At 41.9% G+C, this 18,272-nt stretch overlaps 1 protein-coding gene across 5 annotated transcripts in view; it reads right to left on the bottom strand.

Moving 5' to 3' along the window:
- NINL (ninein like) overlaps positions 1 to 15,911 on the bottom strand; it is a 203,708-nt gene extending 187,797 nt beyond the window's left edge. For 4 of the 5 annotated variants that reach the window (XM_074317997.1, XM_074317996.1, XM_074317999.1 and 1 more), the window contains exon 1: positions 15,716 to 15,911. The gene's annotated coding sequence lies outside the window, so the exon portion shown is untranslated. Of the gene's footprint in view, positions 1 to 15,197; positions 15,529 to 15,715 lie in introns of those variants that run through there. The other variant, XM_074317998.1, reaches the window with a different exon arrangement.
- Between the last annotated feature and the right edge of the window lie 2,361 nt (positions 15,912 to 18,272).

Raw genomic sequence — 18,272 nt, 5'->3', positions numbered from 1 at the left:
AGTAAATGATCCTGCTGCAGGTTTATAAACGCTAAGGCATTTTTACCTAGTTTTATTTTAAAAATTGTAACTTTACTTCTGAGGGTCTGTGATCATTAACTTCCCAAAGGATCTCAACTTTACTCCATTTTGAGCAACAATGGTATGTAATGCAGATGTTGAAGCTGCAATTTCCTTGTCATCCTGCAGCAGCAGCCCACATCAGTCTCAAACATGAGGACAGAACCTGCCCAATTAAATGGAAGTGGGTGTGTCAGCTCCTCTAGGGAGGCCACTGTGAAGGACAGAGGAGAGGTGTGGGCGCAGATACGTTTTGAGAGAAACAAACAAGCACTGAGGACTAGTAACCTAGGTTTCTCTCTTTGAAGGAGGCAGTAAGGCTGGCAGAGTAGAGACGTTTCTGAATGCTGTCATTTTGCCATTTTGAGTAGTTTCTTTTTGTGGGACAATTATTGTGATTTATTTTTATTTCAGTCAAGTGATCTTAATGGTGGAGGGGGGAAAATTAAAAGGGCCCTAGGAGATTTCCTTAACTTAACACTATACTCAGAGCCATGCAGGTCTATGACTGTCTACTTTCTTTGGATAGTCAGAGCCACTGGACAGATATCTCTACTTTTGACTACTTAGTCGGGTGCTTACGTTTCCTAAATAAATACTCTTCTGATAATACAAAACTAATATTCCTGAGCACTCATATACTGGGCGCATTCCTGAGCACTTAGGAATTTAGCCCTGTGAGAAACTATTATCCCCATAATAAAGGTGAGGAAATTGAGGCACAGAGAGGTTAAGTAATTTGCCCAAAGTCACAGAGCTGGTAAGTGAACATATATTAAGGTCTAACTCCACAGTTAGAACTACCAACCTTTACATGCCGCCTCATGACTACTAATAGCATGCAAACAAAGTAGTTTTGAATATTTTTTTAAAAAGTTTTCCATGAATAAGTATAGGAATCTAAAATCTAAATGTTACAGAAATTTTCCCACAGCCAAGAGACCAGAGAGAGAGGCTGATAACTCCATTATTACATTAAGAGTTTATTAAGGAAACTTACATATGAGGCTTATCATGGGTGGCGGGAAGACGACATGGGCATCTTCCATGCCTTCCTTCCCCACAGACTCTTTCCTTATATCACCAACGCAGTAATAATATATGAAAGATCAAACAGACCAGGTGCGGGAAGGCTCTGGTGCCAATGCGAGTTAACATCTACAGTGCCTTGCCTCAGACAGAAACTAGTGGGAATCCTCTAACCATGTTTCCCCCAAAATAAGACCAGGTTTTATACCGTTATTTCCCTGAAAATAAGACCGGGTCTTATATTAATTTTTGCTCCAAAAGACGCATTAGGGCGTATTTTCAGGGGATGTCTTATTTTTTCATGTAAAACAATCTACTTTTATTCAAATATAGTCATGTCATCTTCTTCTGGAACATCATCATAACGTACCGTGTTTCCCCAAAAATAAGACCAGGTCTTATATTAAGTTTTGCTCCAAAAGATGCATTAGGGTTTATGTTCAGGGGATGTCCTCCTAATAAATTATGCCAGGGCTTATTTTCCAGTTAGGTCTTATTTTCAGGGAAACACAGAATTAGCCCAGGGCTGATCATATTCTAGAGCTCACTAGTGAAAGAGAAGGGGGTAAAGGGTACAGGTCCACCCAGATGTCAAGATGGCAGGTTCACTTTCAGATGAAGTCGCTTATGTTCCACACACCAGAATTTGAGGCAATGCCTCTTTTAACTCTAAAATAAAGCAGAAAGTCCTAATGTTATGCAAAAATTTTATATTAGTAAACCTAATTATAAGGAAAGAACATTACCTTGAATAGTCTTCAAAATTAAAAAGTAATACTTCAACCAAACAGTCCATATCCCAATACCATTCTACCCAACTGTTTGGAAACAGCAACACACGCTCTCTTTGCCAGAACCATGGTGTAACCTGTGTTTCATGTTGGCTATAAAGAAAATAAGAGAATAAAGTAACATATCCTACAAAATCTATTTAGAAAACTGTAAGAATAATTCTCTCCTTTCTCATTATTACCCCAAATTTCATCTGAATTCCAGCCATGCAATTAGGAGCCTAAACACACATCACACAAACACTGTTGATAGTCTTTGCTCTCTACACGTATTTAAAAGTCCAGAGACTCCAATGGGGGACTGAATATTTTGAGTTTCTACTTAAAGAAGGAGCCTGCTGTTGTAAGAGACTGTTAACAGTAAGGCCTGCCGCTTTACGGTTAAGATAGGGTTAACAGTAAGGCCTGCCGCTTTAAGGTTAAGATAGGGTTAACAGCCCTGGCGGCCCTGAGCTCAAAAACTGTTACTTTAAAGTCAGAGTAAGATTAACAGCCTAACAGCCTTGCGCTTAAAACATCCTAATGGCCTAATTGTTAGTTCCAAGATGTGGACATAGAGACCAGGTGTTTTATCTCCTGATATAAAAGCTTTTTAAAGCGTATCTATTGTAAACTCTTTGAAGCATAGCAATCTGCACTCCCTAAGACTTTAGAAATTACAGAATGTCTTAGTTATGTGAAAATTGAAGTCCATACTGTACTCCCTAAGACTTTAGTAATTACTAAGCTCCTAAAACTGCTATAAAAACGCTTAGCTTTGTAGGCTAGGGGTCCTTTGTTAAAACCCGCTGCGTGGGGCAGAGACGGGGACCCCAGCTAGCTGGAAATAAACCTCGCTGTGTGACTTACATTGTCGTGTGTGTCTCTGTCTTTCTGAGGGGTGAAAGATTCCCGGACTTAACACTGTGAAGGTCAGTGTCAACACCAACAACTCAATGGCTCTAAAAGCAGATTCAGAATTACCAAGAACTGGGCCGGGCCGGTGGCTCAGGCAGTTGGAGCTCCATGCTCCTAACGCCGAAGGCTGCCAGTTCGATTCCCACATGGGCCAGTGGGCTCTCAACCACAAGGTTGCCAGTTCAACTCCCACAAGGGGTGGTGGGCTGTATCCCCTGCAACTAACAACGGCAACTGGACCTGGAGCTGAACTGCGCCCTCCACAAGTACGATTAAAAAGACAACTTTACTTGGAAAAAATCCTGGAAGTACACACTGTTCCCTATTAAAGTCCTGTTCTTCTTCCCCAACAAAAATCTTAAAAAAAATAAAAAAAAATGATTTACCAAGAACTAATCATCTTAAATGTAGATAAAATGTGGTAGTCCAAGAAAGCAGGCCATGGGGAAATCATTGTATTTTGCTATTACAGATGCTTAAAGTCCATGCCAAACAAAATAAACTAAAATAATATGCCATAATCCTGGGCTGATGCAAAGTTCCCCTGAATCAAATGGGACTAGAGAATACTAAAAACACTTTCCAAATCTGACAAAGGTGGGGTTCAAGATCTAATGAGACTTGAAACACTACCACCAAAGTTTCCAACATTCCAGTGACTGGTAGTCCCAGGGAGCAGAGTTGCCCAGGAGCATCAGGGCACCTTAAATTCTATAAATCGTGCCTATTCCTGGTGGTCCCTGCAAGTATCCAGGGTAAAAATCAACTCTACCCTGACTCACCCAGGAACCAGATCCAGTACAAGAAAGAAATCTGGAAGTGCTGGAAGTCAAGAAACAGAGGAACCTGGCCACACACCTGTCCCTTACTGACACATGAGATCAGAGATTTGTCTGCTTAAAGAAATTGACGATTTCAATAATTCTATCATAAAAGACTTTTTTAAAAAGCTCTCCTCTTTTAAGTCACAGAATTTCAGAATTGTATGGTACCTTAAGTTGCTTTGTTCAAGATCTTAACTGATTTGGGAAAACTTTTCTCACTTGACAAGTAGCGAAAATGAGGAACAGACCTTTGGAGCCCAAAGATACTTCAAGAAATAGGCAGCACTAAAACTAGCATCTGTACCAAGGCAGAACTAGGCGAGGGCCCAGCCCATCTCCTTTATGCACACCTGGACAGTTCCCTACACTCCTTCCATGGGGACATTCTGGAACCATCACTGGCTAAAAATCAGGCTTCTACTCCTTGAGACAGGAAACAGAGAAAAGGAGTTTGGGGTTGGTGGACATTAAGATAGAAATCCAGTCTAGAATATGGTGAGTTTCAAATATCTAGGAGGCATGGCGGTGGAAGAGCGAAGGCAGCTACTGTGTTTCCCCAAAAATAAGACCTAGCCTGACACTCAGCTCTAATGCATCTTTTAGAGCAAAAATTAATATAAGACCCGGTATTATATTATATTAACTATATTACATTAATTATATTAATATTTTTACATTATATTATATTATACTATATTATATTAGACCCGATATTATATTATAGTAAAATAAGACCAGGTGGGTACTAGTCAGGGGGATCACTTCATAAATTATATAAATGTCTACCATGATGTACACCTGAAGTTAATATAAAATAATATTGAATGTCAACTATAATTGAAAAATGTAAAAGGGAGGACAAGATAAAGGGGAGTAAGAGGTTCAAAGTTCCAGGCATAAAACAAACAAGTCTCGGGGATGTAATATACAGCATAGAAAATAAAGTCAATAATATTATGATAGTGTGGTATGGTGTCAGATGGTTGCTGGACTTATCATTTTGATCGCTTCTTTAACATAGGGAATATAATCAATAATATGGTAATAATTATGTATAGTGCCAGATGGGTATTTTTGAATAACTGTGATGTAACCTGAAACTAATATGATATTGTATATTAGCTATATTTTAATAAAAATCTTTTAAAAATACGACAAATAATTACATGCCAACAAATTGGACAACCTGGATGAAATGGATAAATTCCTAGAAACATACAATCTTCCAAGACTGAATCAGAAAGAAACAGAAAATCTGAACAGACTAAAACTACTAACAAAATCGAATCAGTAACCAAAAAAATCCCAACAAACAAAAGTCCTAGACTAGAGGTCTTTACAGGTGAATTTTACCAAACATTCATAGAGGAATACCTTCTCAAAGTATTCTAAAAAATTGAAGAAGGAAGGCTCCTAAACTTATTTTATGAGGCCAGCATTACCCTGGTACCAAAACCATATGAGAACTCAGTAATGAATTCAGTAAAGTTGCAGGATACAAAATTAATATTTAAAAATCAGTTGCATTGTTATACATAAATAATGAACTACCAGAAAGAGAAATTAAGAAAACAATCCCATTTACAACTGCAGGAAAAATAACAAAATACCTAGGAATAAATTTAACCACGAGATAAAAAAAAATCTATACTCATTATTGTTAGACATTGTAAGAAAGAAATTGAAGAAGACTTAAATAAATAAATAAAATAAAATAAAAGGATATTCCGTGCTGATGGACAGGAAAAATTAACATCGTCAGAATGTCCTTACTACCCAAAGCAATCTACATATTCGATGCAATCCCTATCAAAATACCAATGGCATTTTTCACAGAAATAGAACAAATAACCTTAAATTTTATATGGAATCACAAAAGACCCCAAATAGCCAAAGCAATCTTGACAAAAAAATAAAGTTGGAGGTATCACACTACCATGTATCAAACTATATTAGAAGGCTATAGTAATCAAAACATCAGGTACTGGCATAAAAACAAACACATAGATCAAGGGAACAGAATAGAGATCCCAGAAATAAATCCATGCCTATATGGTCAATTAATCTATGATAAAGGAGTCAAGAACATACAATGGGGTAAAGACAGCCTCTATAATAAATGGTGTTGGGAAAACTGGATACATGCAAAAAAAAAAAAAAAAAAAAAAAAAAAAAATGAAACTAGGCCACACCACATACAAAAATAAACTCAAAATGGATTAAAAACCTAAATGTAAGACCTGAAATCATAAAACTCCTAGAAGAAAACATAGGCAGTAAGCTCTCTGACATCACTCTTAGCAATTTTTAAAATGTGTTTCCTTATGCAAAGTAAACAAAAGAAAAAGAAATAAACAAAATAGAACTAAAAAGTTTTTCACAGCAAAGGAACCATCAACAAAACAAAACAACAATCTACTGAATGGGAGAAGATATTCACTAATAATACATCCAATAAGGGGTTACTATCCAAAATATATAAGGAATTTAAACAACCCCAAAAAAACAAACAATCCAATTTAAACCTGGGCGGATAACCTGAACAGGCATTTCTCCAAAGAGGACAAACAGATGGCCAATATGAAAAGATGTTCAACATCACTAATCATCAGAGAATCAGAGAGATGCAAATTAAAACCACAATGAGATATCACCTTACAACTGTCAGAAAGGCTACCATCAATAAATCAACAAAAAAGTGTTGGCGAGGGTGTGGAGAAAAGGGAACCCTCGTGCATTGTTGGTGGGATTGCAAATTGGTGCAGCTGCTATGGAAAACAGTATAGAGGTTCCTCAAAAAATTAAAAATAGAACTACCATATGACCCAGCAATTATATTTCTGGGTATTTACCTGAAGAAATCCAAAATACGAATTCAAGAAAGTATATGCACCCATGCTCATTGTAGCATTATTTGCAATAGCCATGATATGGCAGCAACCTTATTGTCTACTGAAGGACAGATGGGTAAAGATGATGTGGTACATATATACAATGGAATATTACTCAGCCATAAAAAGAATTAAATTTTACCATTTGTGACAACATTGATGGACCTAGAGGGTATTATGCTAAGTGAAATAAGTCAGACAAAGACAAAATACCATACGAATTCACTTATTTGGGGAACTTAAAAAACAAAATAAACAAAGAAAACAAAAATAAACTCAGATAAAGCGTACAAATTAATGGTTGCCAGATGGGAGGGGGCTTGAGGAAATGGGAGAAAAGGTGAAAGGGATTACATAGAACAAATTGTGTTACAAAAAGTCATGGAGATGTAACGTACAGCATAAGAAATGTAGTCAGTAATATTGTAATAAATATGCATGATATCATATGGGTACTAGACTTATCAGGGGATCACTTTGTAAATAACATAAATGTCTAATCACTACATTGTATACCTTAAACTAATATAATATGCTAATATTGAAAAATAAATTTTTAAAAAGAGAGCTACAAAAGCTAACCTTCCTCTCCCTCCAGATGTGAGAGAGCTACTACCAACGTGACAATATGCAGAAGAGGAGCAACTTGGGGCCCCCAAGGCTGGTTCAGCCACTGGAACAACCCATCTTGAAGCCCTGAATTTTTTATCTGGGACCTCCCTAATTGTTTAAGCCAAGACTGATTAGGTATTCCATCACTGGCAGCTAAAAACTGATGAACATCTATAAATGTAAAATTCTTGGTATTGAGCACCAGCATCCTCAAAGTTGGATCTTTCTTTTGTATAAGAAAAAAAAAACTGGGGGTTCCGGAAAAATGGCGGAGTGAGGTGAGCCTCTGTAAAGCACCCCTGGAATTTACAAAGAATCGAACAACAAAAACTCCACAAAGGACTCCCTGCACAGCAGACAGGCAAGACGAAGAGGGCCACTACCGACTGAAATCACCTACAGGTGGGAGATTCGCGCGAGTGGGGGGAGGAGGAAAGGGAGAAGTGCACGGAGACGGAGCCGCGCGGGCGCAGGACGCAGACCTAGCTCAGTGCGCCGAGCTCGCTGCTTCCCGGAACTACCGCAGCTGCGGGAGATCGGACTGCTAGGGCTCCGCCCGGGCTCCACAGGGCTGAGGGGACAGCATATAACACGGCTGAACCCAACGCTCACGGCAGAGACCTCGGAGAAAAGACTGAGGGAAAAAGGCTGAAAACGGTGGTTTAAGCCCGCACTGCCGAGCAGAGAACGGAGCCTTAGGCACTGAGACTAGCCGCCCCCTCCCTCCCCTCCCAGAGCTCGCCCCGCCCCCACCTGCCCAGTGCTAGAAGCGAAACAGTAGCAGTGTCAGATCAAAACAACAGAAAATTTGCTATATTTGAGAACTGTGGCCCACAGACACAAATTCACAGCCCAACTAGTTCCGGCAAAGGGGAGAGAGCTGTGGAAGCAGGACCGGCTGTGGTGGTGGTCGCTGCCATTGCTCTGGGCCACCTCTCACAGCTCACCCCAACCTGGCCCCACCTATCTGGGCGGATCCCTGCAGGAGTAAACAGAACTGCTGAAACATACGGGCTCTGAATCAGGAGCTGGAAGAGCTTTGGAACATCAAAAGCTCTCCGCATATCCACCGGGACACTGCGCCCTGTGACCTAGACGAACTATTAACAGAGGAGAAGCCCGTCTCCCAGGGAATCCCCCCAGTGTGTGAGAAGCTGGAATAGTGCAGAGAAAACATATCACTACCTTGTGAGAGAGGAAAAAAAAAAGCCTGCAGTCGGAGAAAAAGTAAAACGTTCTACCAACAAGTACTGGAAAACAAAGAAAGAACCCTTCCTATCAACTTGTTGCAGAAGTCACTCCTGTAGATGTCTAGGAAGAGAAATAGTAAACCAGTAATCGCCATGAATAACCAAGGCAACAAGATAGCTCAGAAAGGAAGTGAAAAATCTCCAGAAAAGGCACTTAAAGATACAGAAATATGTGACTTAAATGACAGAGAATTCAAGATTGCAGTTCTGAAAAAACTCAACGAGATACAAGAAACACAGATAGGCAGTTAAATGAACTCAGAAACTCAATTAAAGAACAGCATGAGCATTTTACGAAAGAGATTGAAATTTTAAAAAAGAACCAAATAGAATTTCTGGAGATTAAGAACTCAATAGAAGAAATTAAGAATGAAATAACCAGCTTAGGTAGTAGAGTTGACCAGATGGAGGAAAGAATCAGTGACATCGAAGATAGAAACCTGGAAATGACACAGATAGAAGAAGAAAGAGACTTGAGACTTAAAAGAAATGAAAGAACTCTACAAGAACTTTCTGACTCCATCAGAAAGAGCAATATAAGAATAATGGGCATACAAGAAGGAGAAGAAAGAGAGAAGGGAACAGAGAATATATTCAAACAAATTGTCGATGAGAACTTCCCAAATTTGTGGACAGAACTGGACCCTCGAATCCAAGAAGCAAATAGAACACCTAGTTACCTCAATCCCAACAGGCCTTCTCCAAGGCACAATGTATTGAAGCTGTCTAAAATCAACGACAAAGAAAGAATCCTCAAGGCAGCCAGGGAAAAGAAGACAGTAACTTACAAAGGAAAGCCCATTAGATTATCATCACATACAGAAGCTGAGGGAATTTTCTAATACACGACCTGCACTACAAGAAATACTAAAGGAGGCTATTCGACCACCATCAACAGGGACAATTTGTGGCAACCACAACTCAAAAAGGGGGAGAGTAAAGGCCTGAACCGGAATATGGGAATTGAGAAAGTAAGCGTGCTGAAGATAATGGAATACTCTAAATATCAAACTTAATTTTACATAAACTTAAGGGTAACCACTCAAAAAAAATCCAGAACTGAAATATATACTGAAATAAAAGAAGAAACAGAGGGAAACATCATAGAATACCACCACACAGAAATAATAGGCAACAACAGAAAGGCAAAGAAACAATGAAAATACATCCTACCAAAATTTTTGGGATGCAGCGAAAGCAGTTTTAAGAGGGAAATTTATCTCATTACAGGCCTATCTCAAGAATCAAGAAAACTCCCAAATAAATAAGCTCATGTTACACCTTGAAGAACTAGAAAAAGAAGAACAAGTGAAACCCAAGGTCAGCAGAAGAAAGGAAGTAACAAAAATTAGAGCAGAAATAAATGAAATAGAGAACAAAAAGACAATAGAAAAAATTAATGTGACAAAGAGCTAGTTCTTTGAGAAGATTAACAAAATTGACAAACCCTTGGCTAGACTTACTAAGATAAAAAGAGAGAAGACACTGATTAACAAAATCAGAAACGTAAAAGGGGAAGTTATCACGGACACCACAGAAATACAAAGGACCATCCAAGAATACTATGAAGGACTATATGCCACCAAATTCAACAACCTAGAAGAAATGGATAAGTTCTTAGAAACATATAGCCTTCCAAGGCTGAACCATGAAGACCTGGAAAATCTAAACAGACCAATCACCAGTAACGAAATTGAATCAGTCATCCAAAACCTTCCCAAAAGCAAAAGTCCGGGACCAGATGGCTTCACTAGTGAATTCTACCAAACCTTCAAAGAGGATCTAATACCAATTCTGCACAAACTCTTCCAAAAAATTGAAGAAGAAACAGTACTCCCCAACTCATTTTATGAGACCAACATTACCCTGATACCAAAACCTGGTAAGGACAGCACAAAAAAAGAAAACTACAGACCAATATTTCTGATGAATACCGATGCAAAAATCCTAAATAAAATTCTAGCAAATCGAATACAACAATGCATTAAAAAGATTATTCATCACGACCAAGTGGGGTTCATCCCCGGGGCACAAGGATGGTTCAACATACGCAAATCCATCAATGTGATACATCATATAAACAAAATAAAGGACAAAAATCATATGATTATATCAATTGATGCAGAAAAAGCATTTGACAAGATACAACATCCATTTATGATTAAAACACTTAATAAAATAGGTGTAGAAGGAAAATACCTTAACATAATAAAGGCCATATATGACAAGCCCTCAGCTAATCTCATAATTAATGGTGAAAAACTGAAGCCCTTTGCTCTTCGTTCAGGAACACGACAGGGCTGTCCCCTATCACCTCTGCTTTTCAACATCGTGTTGGAAGTCCTTGCCAGAGCAATCAGGCAAGAGAAAGAAATAAAAGGCATCCAAATTGGGAATGAAGAAGTTAAATTATCACTCTTTGCAGATGACATGATGCTATATATAGAAAACCCTAAAGACTCCACCAAAAAGCTATTAGAAACAATCAATGAATACAGTATAGTTGCTGGCTACAAAATCAACGTACAAAAGTCCATTGCCTTCCTATATACCAACAATGAAATCTCAGAAAAAGAAATACAAAAAACAATTCCTTTTGTAATTGCAACAAGAAGAATAAAATACCTAGGAATAAACTTAACCAAGGATGTGAAAGACTTATATGCTGAAAACTATAAGACTTTTTTGAAAGAAATTGAAGAAGACACAAAGAAATGGAAAGACGTTCCGTGCTCATGGATTGGAAGAATCAACATAGTTAAAATGGCCATATTACCCAAAGCAATATACAGATTCAATGCAATCCCCATCAAAATCCCAATGGCATATTTTAAAGAAATAGAACAAAAAATCATCAGATTTGTTTGGAACCACAAAAACCCCGAATAGCCAAGGCAATCTTAAGAAAAAAGAACAATAATGGAGGTATCACACTTCCTGACTTTGGCTTGTACTACAGGGCCACAATAATCAAAACAGCATGGTATTGGCAGAAAAACAGACACATAGACCAATGGAATAGAATTGAGAACCCAGAAATAAAACCACATAAATATGGACAGATAATTTTTGACAAAGAAGCTAAAAACATACAATGGAGCAAAGACAGCCTCTTCAATAAATGGTGCTGGGAGAATTGGATAGCCACGTGCAAAAGAATGAAACTGGACTGCTATTTGTCACCATGTACCAAAGTTAATTCAAAATGGATCAAAGACTTAAGCATAAGACCTGACACAATAAACTGCATAGAAGAAAACATAGGTACTAAACTTATGGACCTTGGGTTCAAAGAGCATTTTATGAATTTGACTCCAAAGGCAATGGAAGTAAAAGCTAAAATAAACAAATGGGACTATATGAAACTTAAAAGCTTCTGCACAGCAAAAGAAACCATTGACAAAATAAAGAGGCCACCAACTGAATGGGAGAAGATTTTTGCAAACAGTGCCTCCGATAAGGGGCTAGTATCCAGAATATACAAGGAACTCATGCAACTCAACAACAAAAAAACAAACAACCCAATTGAAAAATGGGCAGAGGACTTGAAGAGACATTTCTCCAAAGAGGACATACAAATGGCAAATAGACATATGAAAAATTGCTCAACATCACTAATCATCAGAGAAATGCAAATCAAAACCACAATGAGATATCACCTCACCCCAGTCAGAATGGCTATCATCAACAAGACAAATAGTAACAAATGTTGGAGAGGCTGTGGAGAAAAAGGAACCCTCATACACTGTTGGTGGGAATGCAGACTGGTGCAGCCGTTATGGAAGGCGGTGTGGAGGTTCCTCAAAAAATTACGAATAGAATTGCCATATGACCCAGCAATCCCTCTCCTGGGTATCTACCCAAAAAATCTGAAAACATTTAGAGATAAAGACACGTGTGCTCCAATGTTCATTGCAGCTTTGTTTACGGTGGCCAAGACATGGAAACAACCAAAATGTCCTTCGATAGATGAATGGATGAAGAAGTTGTGGTATATATACACAATGGAATACTATTCGGCAGTAAGAAAAGATGATATAGGAACATTTGTGACAACATGGATGGATCTTGAGAGTGTAATGCTGAGCGAAATAAGTTAGACAGAAAAAGCAGAGAACCATGTGATTTCACTGATATGTGGTATATAAACCAAAAGCAACAAAAGAACAAGACAAACAAATGAGAAACAGAAACTCATAGACACAGACAATGGTTTGGTGGTTGCCAGAGGGTAAGGGGGGGCGGGGGGTGGGGGTGGGAGATGAGGGTAAGGGCGATCGAATATATGGTGATGGAAGGAGAACTGACTCTGGGTGATGAACACACAATGGGATTTATAGATGATGTAATACAGAATTGTACACCTGAAATCTATGTAATTTTACTAACAATTGTCACCCCAATAAATTTAATAAAAAAAAAAAGGAAAAAAAAATAAAATAAAATAAAATTCTTTACTGGAACCTTGAAAATCTAGAAATTGTGGAGAACGATTTCCTTTCAGAACTTTGACAATAAATGATGACTACGTTCAAAAACTCCAACACAACAAAATCTTAATTTATTAAACAAAGGAGATCCCAAAATAAGGTAACTGGATCAAAAGGGAATGTCTCATATCACAAAAAGATTTGCCAATTTTGTCTCGTGAAATACAAAATAACAGTCAATGCACAAAGTTTGAGTGCATCAGAATCACCTGGAAAGCTTTCATTCATTTGAAAAACAAATGATTTCAACTCAAGGCAGACTATGCACCAGACTTTGAGAAATTAGAAGCCATTTATCCCCTTGAAGTCTAGAAAAGGACAATCCAGGATTGAGAAAGACTGAAAAGTGCAACCAGGCAGCACCAGAGGCATGCTCCAACTCTTGTCAAAAGATAAAAATACAGAACATGCTCCATGAGATGCCTCTGTCCGACTCTTCATTAAGATAACAGTCAGAATCCTTTGGTAGGGAACTTTGATCAAGAGGCTCAAGGTTAGCCTAAGGATGGGGAAGGAAAACCGTTTGCTACCACCACCCTCCAAATAGCTCCAGGTGGAGTCTGAACCAAAGTTTTAGCCTCTTGCTTATGATTAACCAAATCTCTGCCCTTGAGCCTGAATTCCCAATTTGTATTTGTACTTGAAACCAATGACTAAGCTAAACTCAAATCTAGTGTCCAGTTACAGCCACTGCCGCTCAACCTTCACAGAATGACCAGGGAACTGAGAGCAAAGTGGCCATGGCACTGGAAATGCCTTTCTAGTCGGGAGCAAGGAAAGGGCACAGACCTTTCTTGAGTCAGGGAAGGAGAGTATCGAGCAGCCACCTGTTCAAGGCAAAACCCAAACCTAATCGTCCAAGGTAGAAAGAATGTGGTCATACACCCCAAGTCTCAAATGCCACATTTCATCTTCAAAGGGGGGGGGGGGGGAAACCAGAGCCATCCACCAACCAGGATCTAAAGTCACTCACCAAAGGTTCATAAGGACTCAGAACAAAGGACACGCTAACACTAAGGGATTTACAAAATGCTGTCATATATGACTGTCAGTTCACCCGTCTCCAAGCAGCCCTGCAAACCACAATATATGAGATAAACACAATTTAGAGAAAAAGTTTTCCATCAAAGTTTATCAATTCTTCAATTTAACTATCCAATTCCTCAATCAAACTCAATTAAAAAAATTTTAAACCCTAACTTTTCCTTTAAAGTGTTCTTTCTAATTTGGTGGTTATTAAATGTTATCTGAAGTTCAAGTTCTTCGGAAAAGGTTATTTTCTCATTCTGCAAAACTAATTATCCCCTAATTTTTATTGAATTTGAACTATATTTAAACACACATATCCCCCTTCTATTTTCCAGTATAGACCAGTTAAATTTGTAATTGTTTTAAACTACTAGATGATGGATAAACCAAATAGGAAAGGAACAGCACAGTGATAGCCTACCTCTCTAACTGCCTTAGCATTTTTATTTCAATATACATATACTTTTGTACACAGCTATAAAAACTGTGAGGATGCTGACTGTGTTCTGTTTAACACACCAGTTTTAACTATCATTAATTTTTAAAAATCTTCTTTTAAAAGTATTCTAAGTCCAATGTGGAAACCATAGCAAAGGCTTCTAAAAGTCACCGTCACTCATAATCCTTGCCTCCTATTGACAGTGTTGGTGGTGGTACCTTGAGCCTCACTTGACCTTCAAGCCCTCTAGCTTCATAGTTCTTTCCCTGGCTCTCTTCCCAGTTCCACATTTGGCCTAAGTCACCTAAAGCAGAAAGGAATCAAGTGACCCTTCTTCACTTCCACCTTGTGCAAAACACACAGTCCTACACAGAGCTTTTAACAATGCAGCCGGACACCGGTCTATAAGTGCGAAACACTCAAGAGATTGGACAGACTCCTATATGGCATTTGTGACTGAGCACACTGATGGGAGGAAAGGGGGCGATCCTACTACAATAAATAAAACTCACAGCAGACTTTTCCGCCCCAGAGAGTTGCGGTCTTATGTCAAACAATTTTTTCAAATGCAAACTTATCAAACAAGAAAAGGAAACAGCTACAAGCTACAACCTAAAAAGTTGTTCTATAGTGGGACGCAATCCTTTTTATAGATGACTCTGTGGAATAATTCGATGTGTCAGAGGAATGGGGCCCTCGCGTTTTGCAGGTGACAGGGGAAGTCTGAAGGGACTTGGCAACAGTGGGATGGGCAATAAAGGCACCTGGCCGCCTTCAGCGACGCATCTGGGGAGCGAAATTAGGCAGCAGTGGCCCACCTCGGCCACCGCAGTGGCCCACCTCTCCCCAACCATTCATCCTCCAGGTTCCCAACGAAACCACTACCTTCGCCCGATGCTGGATCGCACGCCAGGAGTTTAACGTCCACTTTAGCAAAGGGGCCGAATGCTGCAAACCCTGCTCAAACAAGCACGGACACTTCAGAAACGGCCTCATTGTAGGACCTGGTGTTTAAAGTCTTGGTCAAGCAGCCGGACTCCCGTAGGTCACTTTACTTTAAAGTGACCCCACCCAGGGCCCTCTAGGATGACGGGAAAGCAGGACACTACATAACACCGAACTCGTGGCGCCCACACACCAAGGCGAGGGGAGAACGCGGCCCCCACGCTGATGCCAGTCCCGCGGCGCCGAGGTGAGGGCAGAAAGGCTGCCGCAATTTCTAAAACCCGTCTCCGCTCCGCCCAGGGTCGCGGGTCAGGACACTTTGGTCCCACCTGACTTCTTGGGGCGCAGCCGGAGAGATGCAAACCATGCTGTTCCGCGACTCCCAGGGAGGAGCGCACGGGCGGCCCAGCCGCCGCCTGCACGTGCGGTCCCGCGGCCCCGCCCCAGGCCTTGCTCACCAGGACAGCGGGTGTCTCCCGTCTCCGCCCGGCGCACTGGGACGTGGGCCAAGGGCGCTAAGATGGCCCGGGGCTCCTACCCCGGGTCAGTCAGCTGCTCTTTGTGTCTGGAGGTGCAGATGCCCGGCTTCTCCCATCCACCGAGGGCCACCCCCTCCCCCTCCTCCTCCTCTCGCCATGCGCAGCTGGCCAAACCCGGAGTGGGGCGGGGTATAGGTCGGGAAGAGGAGTGGAATGGGCCTTAGGAGGCCGGAAGTGGGGCGTGAGGCGGCCATGGAAGTGGGCGGGGCAGGCGGGGTCCCAGGGGAGCTGGTGGGGCTGATTACGGAGTGTGAGGAGGTGTCATGCATTGTGTCAGGTCTCAGTTCCAGCTCCCCACATAAGATTGCAGGACATGTTGAGGCCAAAAAGGAACACCCACGAAGCCATAGATAGGGGAGTCACACCACTATATTCTAGCTGGCGTCTGGGTTGGAGATGCAGGCTGCAGCGTCCTGCCGTCTGCTTCTGTGCCAACCAACCTCACTTGCTAACTGCAATCCACCATTGCCAGCCACCATTCGCTTGCTAGCCCCCATTTTTTCTGCTAGCGTAGCCATGGCAGTTATAATAGTGGCCAATGGCTCACTGGATACAGCTGATGGCCAACTAGCCACACCTGATGGCCATCCAATCACATTGATGGCCATTTACTACCTGAGCCAGCACCTTTCCATGTGAGGCTGAGAGCCTGGAAACTGCACTCCTGGCTCTGTCCCCATAGGAGGGTTGGTAAGAGGACAGGAGGGGGTGGCAGTGGAAGCAGTGAACTAGGGTCTGGGTTTTTTTCTCAGCCTGTTGGCCATCTCTGGAAAGTATAAGTCTCAAGGCGTCAACCCTGCAGCTGACTTCGTTGATCCCTGTAAGCAATTTGTTCTCTGCGGAGTTTGGCCCTTGGTTTAGTATCCTCTTCCGGAAACAACCTGAGGAGGCTGACTAGGCAAGGATAATATCCCAAGTTTGTAGTTGAGGAACCGGAAGACATAAAACTTCTGGTTACTGTCTTTCCATCATATATTGAATCAATAAATATTTATTAAGCACCTACTCATGTCAGGCATTGTCCTAAGGGCTGAGAATATAGTAGTCACAATGGTGGGAGGGGCAACAAAAATTCCTGCCCCTTGTGGAATTTACACACTGGAAGACAATTGAAAAACTTAAATGAAAAATAACAAAAATGTTAGTTATAAATGCTGTCGTGCAGGGGACCCTGCTCGCTGCGCCATTTGTCGTGCCGGGAGGCCTGCGGGGTCTCTGCTCCCACTCCCCATACAAGAACGCAGGATATGGTGAGGCCAAAAAGGAACACACAAGGAGCCATAGATAGGGGAGTCATACCACTATATTCTCTCTGGCGGCACTATACTCTCACTGGAGGCTGGATTCACACTGTCCGCAAACCGCCATCCACGTTTGCCAGCCCAGCCTCCATCTTCTTGCTAGCCCCCATTCTTCTCCCTTCCCTCTCTCTAGCGTAGCCACAGCAGTTATATTAGTGGCCAATGGCTCACTGGTTACAGCTGACGGCCAACTAGCCACAGCTGATGGCCATGCAATCACAGTTGGCCATTTACTACCTGAGCCAGCACCTGTCTATGTGAGGCCGAGAGCCTGGAAACTACTTTTTGGGGCTCTGCCCCCACACTCCACCCCTACAGGCTCTCGCCTCACAATCTACGCGACAAGCGTCTTCCCCGAGGGGACCTGTGCGAGGAGCCTGGGGGTGAATGCAATATCCTGGACACAGCCAGGCTCTCTGGGCACAGCCAGGGTTTCTCAGGGCACCACCAGTGCTTCTGGGCACGGCCAGACTTCCTGGACTTCTTAGGGTACCACCTGTCTTCCCGGACACAGCCAGGGTTTCTCAGGGTACCACCAGTGCTTTTGGGCACGGCCAGACTTCCTGGACTTCTTAGGGTACCACCTGTCTTCCCGGACACAGCCAGGGTTTCTCAGGGCACCACCAGTACTTCTGGGCACGGCCAGACTTCCTGGACTTCTTAGGGTACCACCTGTCTTCCCGGACACAGCCAGGGTTTCTCAGGGCACCACCAGTACTTCTGGGCACAGCCAGACTTCCTGGACTTCTTAGGGTACCACTAGTTTCCCCGGGCACAGCTAGGATTTCTCAGGGCACTACCACTCTCTGTGGGCACAGCCACACTTCCTGGACACAGCCAGGGCTCTCAGGGCACTGCCACCCTCTGTGGGCACAGCCACACTTCCTGGACACAGCCAGGGCTCTCAGGGCACTGCTACTCTCTCTGGGAACAGCCCGACTTCCTGGGCACAGCCAGGGTATCTTCAGGGCTCAGCCAGACTTCCTGGACTCAGCCAGGGCTCTCAGGGCACTGCCACTCTCTCTGGGCACAGCCAGACTTCCTGGACTCAGCCAGGGCTTTCAGGGCACTGCCACAGCCACACTTCCTGGACACAGCCAGGGCTCTCAGGGCACTGCCACTCTCTCTGTGCCTCTCAGGGTACCCTGCTGGAACAACAGCGACTCACAATCAAG

This window comes from Rhinolophus sinicus, linkage group LG13 (assembly GCF_036562045.2).
Source record: "Rhinolophus sinicus isolate RSC01 linkage group LG13, ASM3656204v1, whole genome shotgun sequence".
NCBI lineage: Eukaryota > Metazoa > Chordata > Mammalia > Chiroptera > Rhinolophidae > Rhinolophus > Rhinolophus sinicus.
Note: the sequence above shows the minus strand (reverse complement) of the source record. Positions and strands in the feature narration are given on the sequence as shown.